This window comes from Dermochelys coriacea, chromosome 6 (assembly GCF_009764565.3).
Source record: "Dermochelys coriacea isolate rDerCor1 chromosome 6, rDerCor1.pri.v4, whole genome shotgun sequence".
Lineage (NCBI taxonomy): Eukaryota > Metazoa > Chordata > Testudines > Dermochelyidae > Dermochelys > Dermochelys coriacea.
Genome location: NC_050073.1, coordinates 101,536,066 through 101,550,166, shown reverse-complemented (window position 1 = coordinate 101,550,166; position 14,101 = coordinate 101,536,066). Strand labels below are relative to the sequence as shown.

General features: G+C 44.4%; 1 non-coding gene across 1 annotated transcript; it reads left to right on the top strand.

The window, feature by feature from the left end:
- Positions 1 to 13,634: 13,634 nt before the first annotated feature.
- Positions 13,635 to 13,706, top strand: TRNAQ-CUG. Its single transcript has one exon. It is a non-coding gene; the product is annotated as a tRNA-Gln (tRNA).
- Positions 13,707 to 14,101: the final 395 nt, after the last annotated feature.

Below are 14,101 nucleotides of genomic sequence, written 5' to 3'. Positions count from 1 at the left end.
GACCCATGAGGCCTCCATTAATCCCTTCCTCTCTGGTGTGGGGTGAACACCCCATCACACTCCAAATAGGCACAATTTGGCACTGAAGGAGGATGCCATAAGGAGCCATGGTGTGTTTAGTGAGGAGAGACAAATAACTCAGCGGGTGGAGTATTTTGTCTGTTGGGGGACTAAATAGTTTTTAGTTTGGGATCATGTGAAGTATATTAAAACTATGAAAGAGTTAAAGGGTACGTTGATTCACATTTTGCAAGACCTTTATCTCTGGCTACAATGGCTTCAAGCATGTCCTTGCTTCATGCAAGCATTCCATATAGAAACTTATTTTGTTTGTGTTATACTTAAGTGTTGTGTTTTTTACTTGGACACACTTTGATTTAAGATACACTGACATTTATGATGGCACCTTTCTGGGGATGCTGTGAAAGCGGTGGCCTTGTGGTACTATAGGTGAATGCCTCTGTTCATTCTAAAGTTATCTTATTATTCATTATTATTCATATTGTTGAGGAGTTAAAAGGTTGCAGGATCTCTTGCAGGAACCCCATATATCTAATTTGTGATTTCTAGAGTAATTGTTATATATTGTATATATCAATTAAGAAATAATATTTTAAATAAGGATGATCAGGTCTGAGCCTTCAATTGACAGGTGATAAATATGGTGCCACTGAATGTTTTGACTAATGGCTCCAAAGAAAAATAGAAACAAAAAGAATATTGAATCAAGGTGCTCATTACTTTTCAAACACATCTCCAGCAATATCTAGTGTATCACAGAGGGGACTATTATGTGTACTAATGCAGAGACACAAAGAAACCTCATGAAATGAAGAAAAAAGTAATTATAATGGCAGAATTACTTGTTCTGACCTAAATCCTATTTGATTTGTTTTCATATTTCTTGGCGACATCTACTGTACTAGCTTTTCAGACTTTAATTTCTGAGACTTTCTTCTATATACAAAATTCCTACCTGCTGTTTTCTCATTTCATAGAAATAGTATTGGAATTCCGATACCAGTGTGGTGAGTGTGACAGAAATATGGACAGATATGTACACCCAGTAAGCAGATTATTGGAAATAGATGGGAAACCAGCCAGCTACTGTCTTTCAAGATTGGAAGGTCTTTCCTGTACTCGTGATTGGCATACGTTTGAGGTGGAAAAAATCTGTTTGTTTTGATAACAAAGTAGCTGAGGAAATATTATTTTCACCGTGGTTATAATGAGCACACATTTTATACATGATTCATACAGGAAACGTTAGGAATCAGCTTCCCAATTAATGTCTGCCAAGCGCCCTTTCCTTTCCTTTCCTTTCCTTTCCTTCTTAAACAAATGCTTGGTGCATTAGATGACACAGATGATTTTACAAAACAATTATCCAGTAAGATTAAAGTTTTGCATTCAGGATAGGCGTAGAAAATCTCTCACTGGAATTCTTATTAGAGATAACATGCTACTCCCTTGTGAATCAGAAGCTAGGGACTGGTTCTTTGCAACTTTGTGCATGTGACATAGGGTGTGTGAGGGAGAATAATGGAATACCTTGTAGATTCATATTGCCCTGGGACCATGAACAGGGGTTTATTGTTCTTTGTTTTAATGGAACACTGCTTTGTATCTGTGTCTCCTTCATCTCTTTTGGAATTAGCTGCAACACATGCGTAACTGAAGAAGAGTGCCCATTCCTAAAACTCAGAGAGGGGGGGAAAAAAGAGTTTAGGAACTGATTAAATTGTTCTTTCAGGTTTCAGGGTAGCAGCCATGTTAGTCTGTATTTGCAAAAAGAAAAGGAGTACTTGTGGCACCTTAGCGATTAACAAATTTATTTGAGCATAAGCTTTCGTGAGCTTGAGCTCACTTCACTGCATCCGATGAAGTGAGCTGTAGCTCACGAAAGCTTATGCTCAAATAAATTTGTTAGTCTCTAAGGTGCCACAAGTACTCCTTTTCTTTTTACTGTTCTTTCACTCCTTCGTGGCAAATTATATCCCCTGCTTTCTGTATTGTGAGCAGCAGAGGATTAATAGGATATAACAAAAATGGAATGTTGGTGTTGGTAGAATTTTTTAAAAATATGATGCACTGAATCATGCACAGTTCCAGAGATACGATGGAAACATCAGTGAAACCAGATGATGAATAAAGAGATTCTGGGAATCCCTGAGTGAAGTTTCTAATTCCCTCTTCTACTGAGAAAGAAAAAAACCAGGCCCACATTACTGACAAACTTTGTATAAAAATATCATTACAATCAAGCGATAATCCCAGATCTAAAACACAGGTGTTTCAGAAGCTTAAACGTTTGTCTGTTCCTAACTGAGTATTATAAGCACAGAAAATGTTATCCACAGGGAATGTGTGTTGATTGTGGCTGGTACCATATGTACAGTAACAAATTTAAACAAAACAACAGAAGAATGAGGCACACCGAGACATCAATAAAAAATTGTCCTACCAAGCAAAACAAGAAAAAAATGCCCATAAACAATCTAATTAATCCCCAGATGGATCCTGCCAACATGTCCTGTATCAGAAACTCAAATCTTTTGTAATCTTTTGTTTCCAAGAGCCTGTGCTAGTGCATTTTCACAGATGTCTTCAAATTGCTTCATTCAGAAGGATGGAACTGTTCCTGGACCATGTTAATATTTCAGAGTATTACAACTGATAGAAATTTTAAAGCCTAATCTGTTTTTTCACTCTTTGTGAAGTGGGGTTGCTTTTTTCACTTCACCTGACATGGAAGGTGAAACTCAATTAGACAAATACCTCCAGAACATCTGGTCCCATGGCATGACAGGAAAATTGATCTTGTGGTAAAGGCCCTGGACTAGGACTCAGAAATTCTGAGTAAATATCCTGTCTCTGCCATAGACTACCTGTGTGACCTTAGGTAAGTCACCTAGGTAAGTTTCTAAAATGGGAATGAGAAAGCTTCCTTTCTCCTACTCTTTTTTCTGTACTGTTTGTTTAGAACATACACTCTGGGTCAGAAGGTATTTCTTACTATGTGTATGTACAGTGCAGGCACAACAGGGCCCTAATCCCAGTTGAAGCCTCTACACAAATAATAAGAATGTGTATGGAAGAGAAAATAACCTTCTGAAATGGCCTAGAATGTGTAGAAGGGGAGACGATGTGCTTTAGAAGCAAAATCTTCTTATCTGCCCTTCCGTGAAACCCAGAAGCCCCAACCATATAGAAAAGTCCAACAGAAATCAATAAAGCTTAGTAAACAATAATATTTGTATAGGTGTTTTGGACCATCCCAGGGCAAAGTGAAATTCCTGAAGTTCCCAGCCCCTTGTGCTGCTTTCTCCTGCACAGGGCATGATTTGATGCACAGTCTTTGTGGTTTTGTTGTCTTTGGCCTTTATCTGGCAATCTCTAGCCTGGCAAAACTTCCAGGGAGCATTTGGCCTGCACTGAAGGACTGGCCCCATAGACAATAAAGCAAGAACACACTTCATATTTTCTTACACCAAGGGTCAGTCCTAGGACCAATCCTATTTAGCTTATTCATAAATGATCTGGAGAAAGGGGTAAATAGTGAGGTGGCAAAGTTTGCAGACAGTACTAAACTGCTCAAGGTGGTTAAGACCAAAGCAGACTGTGAAGAACTTCAAAAAAATCTCACAAAACTAAGTGATTGGGCAACAAAATGGCAAATGAAATTTAATGTGGATAAATGTAAAGTAATGCACATTGGAAAAAATAACCCCAACTATACATACAATCTGATGGGGGCTAATTTAGCTAAAACTAATCAGGAGAAAGATCTTGGAGTCATCGTGGATAGTTTTCTGAAGATGTCCATGCAGTGTGCAGCAGCAGTTAAAAAAGCAAACGGGATGTTAAGAATCATTAAAAAAGTGATAGAGAATAAGATGGAGAATATCTTACTGCCCTTATATAAATCCATGGTACGCCCACATCTTGAATACTGCATATAGATGTGGTCCCCTCAGCTCAAAAAAGATATACTGGCATTAGAAAAGGTTCAGAAAAGGGCAACTAAAATGATTAGGGGTTTGGAAAGGGTCCCATATGAGGAGAGATTAAAGAGGCTAGGACTTTTCAGCTTGGAAAAGAGGAGACTAAGAGGGGATATGGTAGAGGTATATAAAATCATGAGTGATGTGGAGAAAGTGAATAAGGAAAAGTTATTTATTTGTTCCCATAATATAAGAACCGGGGCCACCAAATGAAATTAATGGGCAGCAGGTTTAAAACAAATAAAAGGAAGTTCTTCTTCACTCAGCGCACAGTCAACCTATGGAACTCCTTGCCTGAGGAGGTTCTGAAGGCTAGGACTATAACAGGGTTTAAAAGAGAACCTCCATGAATTTATCCAGTTAAGTCCATTAATGGCTATTAGCCAGGATGGGAAAGGAATGGTGTCCCTAGCCTCTGTTTGTCAGAAGGTGGAGATGGATGGCAGGAGAGAGATCACTAGATCATTACCTGTTAGGTTCACTCCCTCTCAGGCACCTGGCATTGGCCATTGTCGGTAGACAGGATACTGGTCTGGATGGACCTTTGGCCTGACCCAGTATGGCCATTCTTATGTACACCAGGTGAAGGCCTATTTGCTTCCCTTCCCCCAAAATCCCATGGGCCATTTTTCTACCTTCATTTCAGTGAGATTGGAATGGAAAGGCAGAGTGCATGAATATTCTAGCAATGTTCCACTGTAATGCCATCTGGAATGGAATATGGCAACAGGCAGTAGTTGAAGGTCATCACAGTCTCTGCTTGCTCCACAATTTTTGTGACGCCACTCTGCTGGGTTCCCTGGAGTGCAAGTGGGAACTCGGGTACTGCTGACCCTTCTGTCTTACTAACTTGGGCTCCCTCTCACACTGCTGTGGCAAGTTGCAAACCCCTCCAAGTACTGCACTTGTACAGACATCCACAGACGGGGACACACCAAACTGAGTTACATGAATGCTTTTGCCAGCCATTCATGAACCAACAATAGAGAGACTCCAGCCAGTTTCCCACAGCTCCCCAGAAGTCTGACCAGTGTAAGTTTAAAGAAAAGGAATACTTGTGGCACCTTAGAGACGAACAAATTTATTAGAGCTTATGCATAAGCTCTAATAAATTTGTTAGTCTCTAAGGTGCCACAAGTACTCCTTTTCTTTTTACGGATACATACTAACATGGCTGCTACTCTGAAACCAGTGTAAATTTATTACCCACTCCACTCCTCCCTCTATGTGGAGAGGACATGCACCAGCTCTTGTTCCTGAACAGATTTCCCAAGCACCACAAGCAAAACCCACTGTTTTAAGTAAAATATAAAACAGATTTATTCACTACAGAACAATAGATTTTAAGTGATTATAAATACTAAGTGTACAGACAGAAGTTGGTCACCTAAGAAATAAAAGTAGAATCACAATCTCAGTTCTAGAAACTAGACAGGATTTGAATCAAGCACCCTGATGGTATATTTAGGGTGACCAGGTGTCTGTTTTTTTCACCAGAACACCTGGTCGAAAAGGGATCATGGTGGCTCCGGGCAGTGCCGTGCAGCAGGGCTGGCAGGCTCCCTGCTATCCTCCATGCCGCATGGCTCCTGGGAAGCAGCTGGCATGTCCTCCTTCTGCCTCTGGTGTCCAGGGGGCTCCACCTCTTCCCCCATCCCCCTGCAAGCATCACCCCCAGAGCTCCCATTGGCTGGGAACCACGGCCAATGGGAGCTGTGGGGGCAGCACCTGCAGATGGGGCAGTGCACAGAGCCACCTGGGTGTAGGAACTGGAGGGGGGACATGCCACTGCTTCCAGGAGCTCCTTGAGGTAAGCGTGACCCAGAGCTTGCACCCCGACTCCCTCCTAGGCTCCAACCTCCTGCCCCAGCCCTGATCCCTTTCCCGCCCTCCGAACCCCTTGGTTCCAGCCAGAGCACCATCCTGCACTCCAAAATCCTCATTCCCCTCATCTCTACCCCACAGCACACACCCCCAGCCAGAGCCCTCACTTCCCCATGTCCCAGCCCCTGTCCCAGCCCTGATCCACTACCTGCCCTCCAAATCCCTCTATCCCAGCCCAAAGCACCCTCCTGCACCCTGAAACCCTCATCCCCAGACCCACCCCAGACACCATACCCACAGCTGGAGCCCTCACACACACCCACACACCCCAACCCCAGCACTGATCCCCCTCCCACCCTCCAAACCCCTCAGTTCCAGCCAGAGTATCCTCCTGCACCCCAAACCCCTCATTCCCAGCCCCACCCCAGAGCCCACACCTCAGCCGGAGCCCTCACCCCCATCCCCACCCATGCCTCAACCCCCTGCCCCAGACCTGATCTCCCTCCTGCCCTCCAAACCCCTTGGTCCCAGCCTGGAGCACCCTCCCACACTGCAAACTCCTCATCCCCAGCCTCACCCTAGAGTTTGCATCCCAGGCAGAGCCCTCACCTCCCCACACACACCCCAGCCCAGGGCCACCTCCCACACTCTAAACCCCAGCCTGGAGCCACCTCCTGCACCCAAAACCCCTCATACCTGGCGCCACCCCACAGCCCACACCCCCAGCTGGAGCCCTCACCCCCTCTTGCGTCCCAACCCAGTGCCTCAGCCTGGAACCCCCTCCCACACTCTGAAATCCTCATATCTGGCCCCACCCCAGAGCCTGCACCCCTAGACTGAGCTCTCACCCCCTCCTGCATCCCAGTTCCCAGAGACAGCCCAGTGAAAATGAGTCAGAGTGGGGAGAGCGAGCGACAGAGGAAGTGGGGGATGGAGTGAGCAGGGGCAGGGCCTTGGAGGAGACGCAGGGCAAGGGTGTTCAGTTTTATGTGAGTAGAAAGTTGCCAACCTTTGGTATAGTTCCTTCATACAGAGGCTGGGATTCCTCTTTTGAGCCTGGGACCACCTCCCAAAGTCTTGGTTCTCCAGATGTGTTTTCAGGTGTTGAGTTATGAGGAGAGCTAGGCCAAGAAATTATGTCACTTCCCCATTCATAGCTTCTTCCAGCTTGCTGGAAGCATCTATGCTTGTGACATGGCTCAAGTAGTCTCCCTCTTCTATGTCAGGGATCGGCAACCTTTGGCGGGCAGCCTGCCAGGGTAAGCCCCTTGGTGGGCCAGACTGGTTTGTTTACCTGCCGCCTCTGCAGGTTCAGCCGATCGCAGCTCCCACGGGCCATGGTTTGCCATTCCAGGCCTGCTGGGGCTGTGGAAAGTAGCGGCCAGCACATCCCTTGGCCTGCACTGCTTCCCACAGCTTCTATTGGCCTAGAGCAGTGAACTGCCATTGGCCAAACCTGCGGACACAGCAGGTAAACAAACTGGCTCAGCCCGCCAGGGGGCTTGCCCTGGCAGGCCACGTGCCAAAGGTTGCCGATCCCTGGTCTATGTGCTATCTCTGAGAAGTCTCCATTGTATACAGTACTTGGGACAGTCCTTGTGAGTGTGTAATGCCTTTAATGGGCCATTAGCACATCTGGCTTCTCCATTCTTGTACCTGAAAGGCTGGTTGTGGGTGTTCCCAACCTCACAACATATTTCAGTCACCCCCTCCCACCCAAAAAACTTTATAACTTCACATACAATGATAGCACATACAATCCTATAGGACATCAATGTTCAACAGATCAAGACTTTTAAAATGATAGCTCACAAGGCATACTTTGTACAAAACTTATCATAAGTCTAGGACAGTGGTGAATATGGGGGTTCTAGGGTGCTGCTTTGAGCACAGTGTGCTACAGCCACCCATCTCCCAGGAAATGCTTGAATGGATTTGGGCCCACACAGTTTCTATCAATCTGGGCCATGATCTATGCCTCTTTATTTACTTACATGCTTATATAGCACCTCTACTGTAATAGCTGAGCATCTCACAAATTTCAATGACTTAATCCTCCCACCACCTCTCTCTATAAAATGGGGCTAATGCTTCACAAAGGCACATGGGTCCAGATTTTCAAAGGTATTTAGGTGCCTAAAGATGCTGAGAGGCACCTACTTGGATTTTCAAGATTGCCTAAGCCTAGGCAATGAGGCACCTTCGAAAATCCCACTGGGTATCTCTCAGCATCTTTAGGCATCTAAACACCTTTAGTCTGTCTAGTCCAGGTTGTCAGAGAACCTCTCTACTGACTTCAGTGGCTTCAGATCAGGTCTCCATGTGGCCTTAGGCAAGTATATGGTAGAGCAGATAAGTAAACCCAAGACTTGAGTCCTAGTGCAGTGGCATGAGACAGTCTTTTCTATCACCGTGCACTCTACAGCTTCACCACAGCGTAAAAGAGAGTTTGGGTCTCTCATGACTTCCTTGGGGTCTTTATATTGGGTGTACAGTCCATCTTCCATCAAATCAAAAGCTGCTAAAGTGTTGCAGAGGTTGTTAAAGATCCATTGCTTGACTTTGCTTTTAAAATGAAACTCCATTCTGGGATCTGCCATTAGGTACATTGAATTGTCATTCTTCAAAGGACTTCAGTTGTGTAATCAGTCCAGGGGAATCATTAAAAGCTGAAGACAATGAAAACAAACTTTAAATGAGACACTAGATGAAAGGGAATGAAAGAAGTCATCAAAATGTAAGGTTAAATGTTTTCATTAAAACTAACTAGGGAATGGCTAGATAATATGAAAAGTGAGTTTCAACTTGGTAAAACTTTTAAACTGTGAACACAAAAAAACTTAACCTAGAACGGGGCGGGCAAACTTTTTGGCCTGAGGGCCACATCAGGTTTCTGAAATTGTATGGAGGGCCAGGTAGGGGAGGTTGTGCCTCCCCAAACAGCCAGGCATGGCCTGGCCCCCCACCCCTTATGTAAGCCCCCCTGTTCCCTGACTGCCTCCCGGGACCCCTGCCCCATCCAACCACCCCTTCTCCCAGTCCCCTGACTGTCCCCTGCCACCCCATCCAACCCCAACCTCCTTCCTGAATACCCCCCAGACCCTTGCCCCCATTGAGCCCCCCTGTTCCCCGCCCTCTGACCGCCCCAACCCCTATCCACACTTCTGCCCCCTGACCACCACCCGGAGCCCACCCGGCTCCCTGCCCGGAGCACCGGTGGCTGGCGGTGCTACAGCCACACCACCCAGAGCACCAAGACAGGCAGCTGTGCCGCCTGGCAGGAGCCAGCTCTGCAAGGCTATGAGGGACCAGGCAGCAGAAGGGAGGCAAGGGGTCTTTGTGCAAATTCCCTGCCATGGTGCATTTTATAGGGGTTGCTACATGGTTTTGGCTCAAAGAGCTCCGATAGCTTCTTTAATGCTTTCTTTGAAATTTCCTGATTTTCACTAAAGTGTTGAAGTTCTTGAAATAAAGGATTTTAATGAAATTTTGGGTTGTTTTTGTTTAAGAAAAAAATTCCATAATCTGGAATTATATGGCTGGCTATTATTGCGTCACTGCATGCACATTTGTGTACCACCCGTACAGTGTATACCTTCTGGGGAGACACACATACACTGAATACCTGAGTTATCAATGCATGGACATGCAGTGTAGCCATCTTTCATTCTGAATGCTGGTAGAAGTTACCACCAATTAAATGCATGAACAAGTTATGATTTTTCAAATACTATGAATTCAGTAAAAACAGAAACAATTCCCTTAGTGAGGGCTATTTCCATGCCAGAATTCATCTTTCTAACCTAGTCTACTTTGGAGCTAAATTGTTTAAAAAAATAGATAAAACCACTTTAATAATTGGGAAAATGCATTTTTCTCACTCTCCTCAGTTTCAAAAACAGACCAACTTTTTTTCCCAAACTTACCAAAAGAATTTGCCCTTGGGTAGACACCAGGCATGAATAACATTATTCCGAGCAAATGAAAGTTTCAGAAAGTAAATAGAAAAGGAGTAATGAAAACAAGGGCTTTCAGAAACACTCAAGCAACCAGATTCACAAAATCTCAGCTCTGGGACCCTGCAAGGGCAGAGGGTGCCAGAGCCAGGGATCCAGACCAAGCCCAAAATCTACACAGTAATTTCTAGCCCTGCAGTCCAGGGGGGTTTTAACAATTTTTATAGGGGAGGTGCATGAGAGCCATTGAACCAAACTGTAAACTCTGGATATAATGGAAACCACTTCAAGCCAGGGGGTGCAGCAGCATCCCCCAGCACCTGTGCCACAGTCAAAGCTCCCCCAAGCCCAAATCAGCTGACCCAGGCCAGCTGTGGCTCTGACACAGGTCTTTTATTCTAGTATAGATGTAAAGTAAGTGACCCGTCTACAAGGTGATGAGTGCCCTCCATTACTGGATAGTTCCTAATGATACCAGGTAGGATGGGACCCAAATATGCATAAAAAAAAAAAAACACCCAAAAAACACACACATCCTTTGGTCTAATCCCATATGCCTTGGCCACCTTTGGGCATGCAAGTAATGCAGCACAAAACCCTTTAAAGTTACCGGTTTCCCACTGTCACAGGGTAGTCTTCTATGAATCCTTTGTTGCCTTAAGTACAGACCACACCCACTTCAGGTCTCCTTCACCACTACATTATACTGTTACAGCCACTCAACCTGTGCAGTGCTGTTCACATATTTACAAGTCCCAGCCAACTCACTCACTCACTCACTCACTCACTCACTCACGGTGGGGTGGGGTGGGGTGGGGTGGGGCAGCAGCCAGGTCTATCTTCCTTCAGGCTGCCAACTCCTTACTTCTAGGGTTTCCTTCCTCTCCATTTATCTGCTCCCAGCTGCTGGGGTTGTGTCCCCTTCTAATTAGCCCTTCAACTCTAGTGCCTCTTTCAAATTGATCCTCTAATTAACTCCCAATTAAGCTATATTGGTGGGGATTTGAGTGACAGGGTACTGAGTCAGCATCTCCTATTACACCCACCCTTAATGATACTATAGTGATAAATTAGGTACAAATGCCTAGGCCAATGGACATATCAGATCACATTAAAATGGAAAGGTTGATAGATTTTAAGATAATGAATTTTTTCTAAATTATACATCAGATCCTTTTCTAAACTACCAGAGCACAAGCAAGCATCCACCAAGCTTTCATTTCTTCTTTTTCTTTCTTACACTCATAATTTCTTCAGTGTCTACATGATTTTAAAATAAATAAAATGTTTAACCCAGGAACAAGACACTGTATGGCAGATTTTACTCTGGAGTGGATTTTTATAACCAAGTTACAATGCTTTTGAAAAATGGACGTTGTATCATGGAAATGTTGCCAGACCTCTGAGCTACAGATGTGCGACTAGTGCCACCATAGCTGGGAACTGATCATTCGAAAAGGCTGTTCCAAGGAGCTAATCACACATTCGGTCTGCATTCACTTTCACTCCTATTTCTGAAGATGGTAACTAGAGGGTGCTTCCTGTTTACAATGTAATAACTGTATCCTTGGCTAAACAGACTGAGAACTCGAGTGAAGATGATCATCAGTCTAGGTTATGATTGCACAGGCTAACAGGATGCTCCTTCAGGCTGTTATTGTGACATGTCTAATGATTAAATATTTTTATTTCAGATTGTTAAAACTGTAGGAAATGTTCAGACCAAACTTCAAACTAATCCTGACTTATCCTAGACCAGTGGTTCTCAAACTTTTTTTTTCATGGACCACTTGAAAATTGCTGAGGGTGTCGGTGGACCACTTAATGATCTTTCCAAATGTTGTTTGCACCATTAGCTAACTATGGTTTGGATAAAAGCGCTATATTAAAAAAACTTAATAATAATTCACTTTTTTTGTTCTACAAATAAAAGTCCACAACTCATATATGAATATCAGTAGTCTTACCTTTCTACTGCAATGGATGTGCCCTCTCTCCCCTGCCACAGCAGTCACAGTCCTGGAGCTAGGGCTGGGAAGGAGTGGGGGGTCTCTCCCCCGCCACAGCAGCCACAATCCTGGAGCTGGGGAAGTCACCTCTTTCTCTGGCTGCTGCAGCCCTGCATGTCCCAAATTCCCCCCACCCCCTCTTCTCACCCCACTGCCCCCTCCCACCTACCCCCTATTTCCCCCCAAGGCCACCACCTCACCTTACATGTGCATCTTCTCCAGGGTCCAGGTACCTAATTAGTAGAGCCATGTCTGCGTGGCTCCACTAATTAGATGGGTGGCCCTTCATTCTCTCGTGTGCAGCCACTTAGGCACGCACCTTAGGGGGAACTTCCTGCGGACCACCTGAACGGAGCTCAAGGACCACAGTTTGAGAACTTCTGCCCAGACTGTAGGTCCGTTTCATTCACAAACCTCACCCAGCTGTGACTACAGATTCACAAATATGAGCCAATATTAAACATTTTGATGCCACAATGCCAACCATTATTGTTTATTATTATATACAGTATTATTCTTATTGTGGTAGTGCCTAACAGTCCTAGTTATGGACCATCCTCAGCAATGAACAAACACAGTGACTTCATCCCCTAACACACCCCAGAACCATGTCTCCCTGAACCTATCCTCTAACATTAGAGGGTTTTGGAGGCATTGGTAGGCAAAATAGGGAGCTCTGCCACTTTACTGCCTTTGGAAATGGGACAGTGTCTGCTGCCCCCTACACTCATTCAGCTCTACCATTGCCCCACTCCCTCTCTGCCATCTTTGAAGAGGCTGGGGCCATGAGTGGGCACAAACAGATTTGTCATTATGCCTGCACCCTACACAGGTGGCAAAAATGGCTCTTTGTAGCCTCTTCGTTGCACAGGAACTAGGCCCAGTTCGGTCTTGCAAACTGGCAGAACAAGTCAACAGAAAAAAACAAAACTAAATATTGCAGAGAGCAAGGACTTTTCTTGAAGGGTCAGTATCAAGAAGGTAAAATAGGTTATTATAAAGTAAGTAGAAAACTCCACATCTTGAGGTTCAGCATAGTCCTTTGACTATGGGTGTGAAGCTGAGCTGAGGTTAGCCTCTGGCTTGCTGCGCATCAGGAAGTGGCCCTACACCCCAACACAGGTCCTTTGCACCTTGGCTGATTCTTCATATTTCTACAAACCAACAAACAGTGGAAGGCCTTACTTGCTCAGCACTCATTGCTGCGAAGAAAAAGCCCTTTCTGCTCTCAGTATTTTATCTTTCTGATTAAGAGTTCTAAAAGTCTACATTTTTGGCTATGCCAGAGCTCCATGCAAAGGAGGTAGGGACTAGAGTTGCCAATTTTCGTTGGGTCGTATTCCTGGAGGTTTCATCACATGGCATAGTCTTTAATTAAAGATTAATTTTTAATTCCTGGAGATTCCAGAACAATCCTGAGGGGTTGGCAACCCTAGCACTCCATAATTCGAAGCAACTCAGATCTCAGTGCTGCTCTAAATTAGGCCTGGCTTCAATACACCATCAGAGAACAATCGAGCATGGGATTGCCAGAGCTCAGAGAGCTCTAGTTACACCGCCTCCAACTCCACCAAGGGGGAAAACATGGCACAGAGTAGAGCCAGCACAGCCAGCTTTGTGTCAGCTGGGGATTCCCCAGTGCACTTCTAGGGCAGCTTCAAAGCTGTTTTATGCTGCCAGGGCACAGCAGCCTTCTTGGTGGCCAGAATCTGGCCCTGTTTTCTTTCCCTTTGCATTTTGTACAATTGCCTTTACTTTTTATCAGGTGGCACATATTAGAAATAAACAAATAAAATATTTGAATAATTGTCACCCTTATAAGCAAGGTTGAATTTTTTAGTGGTCCCATGGTGTAATGGTTAGCACTCTGGACTCTGAATCCAGTAATCTGAGTTCAAATCTCAGTGGAACCTGGTCTCTCCAACTTCACAAGGTGATCTGACTTTTTAAGTAGTAATTGACTTTTGCTTTCATCTAGAAATCACTCACTGGCACAACACTGAATTATTTATCTGTACTCTCAATAAGAATATCAGAATCCCAAATCAGCATAACTGAATCATAGAGCCATAATATTAATTGTTGTGTTTTATGACTCACAGTTGTGAAGTCAAGAGTATTTCACAGGATTTGATTTACATGGGTGACAAACAAACAATCTTTTACCATGCCTAGATCAAATTATTTGTTCTGGATAGAAAGAACAAGAGCTTCACATTCAAAGTTTAATTTAATTTCCATAACAAAAAAAAAACCAAGAGGCAACACATCACAGAGCAAAAGTGGGTGTTGAGAATTCAATGTTAAC